This window comes from Mandrillus leucophaeus, unplaced genomic scaffold, assembly GCF_000951045.1.
Source record: "Mandrillus leucophaeus isolate KB7577 unplaced genomic scaffold, Mleu.le_1.0 Scaffold334, whole genome shotgun sequence".
In the NCBI taxonomy this organism is placed as follows: Eukaryota; Metazoa; Chordata; class Mammalia; order Primates; family Cercopithecidae; genus Mandrillus; species Mandrillus leucophaeus.
This window is the reverse complement of record NW_012103521.1, coordinates 2,011,701-2,013,728: the sequence shown is the minus strand read 5'-3', so window position 1 is coordinate 2,013,728 and position 2,028 is coordinate 2,011,701.

The window sequence follows — 2,028 nt, the reverse complement described above, 5'->3', positions numbered from 1 at the left end:
GTCAGGAAACAACAGGTGCTGGAGAGGACATGGAGAAATAGGAACACTTTTACACTGTTGGTGGGACTGTAAACTAGTTCAACCATTGTGGAAGACAATGTGGCGATTCCTCAAGGATCTAGAACTAGAAATACCATTTGATCCAGCCATCTCATGACTGGGTATATACCCAAAGGATTATACATCATGCTGCTATAAAGATACGTGCACACGTATGTTTATTGTGACACTATTCACAATAGCAAAGACTTGGAACCAACCCAAATGTCTATCAACAACAGACTGGATTAAGAAAATGTGGCACATATACACCATGGAATACTACGTAGCCATATAAATGGATGAGTTCATGTCCTTTGTAGGGACATGGATGCAGCTGGAAACCATCATTCTCCGCAAACTATCGCAAGAAGAGAAAACCAAACACTGCATGTTCTCACTCATAGGTGGGAACTGAATAATGAGAACACTTGGACACAGAAAGGGGAACATCACACACTGGGCCTGTTGTGGGGCAGGGGGAGGAATGAGGGATAACATTAGGAGAAATACCTAATGTAAATGACGAGTTAATGGGTGCAGCACACCAACATGGCACATGTATGCATATGTAACAAGCCTGCAGGTTGTGCACATGTACCCTAGAACTTAAAGTATAATAAAAAATTTTTTAAAAAGTTCCACGATTTATTTCTAATATATTATTTTTAATGTTCATGTTGTAAAGCCTAAGATATTATTTGTAACATTTATGTTGTTAAACCGTCATGTAACAATAGTACATATTTTCCTATGGGTGCACATATGGATGTAAATGGACAGAAATGAACACAATTGAATAGACATGTAAAAATAACAATGGTTACATATGTAAAAATAACAATGGTTACATCTGAGAAGTAAAATTAATGATGATGTAAATGAGAGTTTAGATTTTCTGTAACATGCTGATTTTAATAAGATTATATTCGTATATTACTTGGGTAATTAAAAAACAAATGTATATAGGGGAAATGTAATTGAGGCAGAAAAATGTTAATCTTGTATGTGCCTTAGCAAAGAGGAAAATCCATTATAAATTTAAACTCTGAGGCAATTAATCAGAGACAGTCTCTATTGTCATTTTGTACTGAAAGTTGTTAAAAAAAAATGCCATGTGAAAGAGCAATCTTGAAATCAAAGTACTGAAATAAAAGCAAATTACAAATAGTGGAGAGTTGGCAGGAAAGAAATGGTAAATTATTGGCAAATGCAAATGTGAATTTCTGAATTCTAATTGGGCAGAGTAATTGGCTAGATCAATTAGTTGTCATGGTGGTTTGGAAAGTGGAATGATATTTTAGACTATTCGTGCTAAGGCTAAAAACTACAGATGCCTTTTTTGGGGGATTGCACACATAACTGAAAAATCACACACACTAAAGATTTAATTATGAAATGAAAAACAAACATTTGTTCCATTTTCTGCCAGGTTTTGACCTAGAAAAAACTGCTATGATTTGTGAAACAATCTCAACTCTTTTTTCTTAAACATATTAAATATAATGTTTTAAATATGTGGAGGATTATTCCTAAACACAACCTAGATCAATAATAGTAACTTCAAAGTTACTATATAAGAAAATACATCCAGTAGAATATGGTTTCCTACAAAAATTAAACATTTGTGACACAAGATGAAAATAACAAAATTGAGTACTATAGGGTTTTTTCCACTTCCCTTGCCCTTTGTTTTTAAGGACAGTGTTACAATGTTGTGATATGAGCAAGAGATGATAGAAGATAATGGAATCACAAAATCTCAAATCTGAAGGTAATGTAACATACATAACCAGTTTATTTCTCTCACTTCTCCAGCCATCCATAAACTTGGATGCTTTGAGTTCATCTGTACTATGTGCTTGAATAGCTCTAGCCTTGGGGAATTTATTCTCAGTGGCAAGAGTTCTACCCTTGAATTCCATCTTTGAATAATCTGTGTTGTCAGGAACATTTTAATTTCCTTGTGTCCTGGGCTTTATTGAGGAA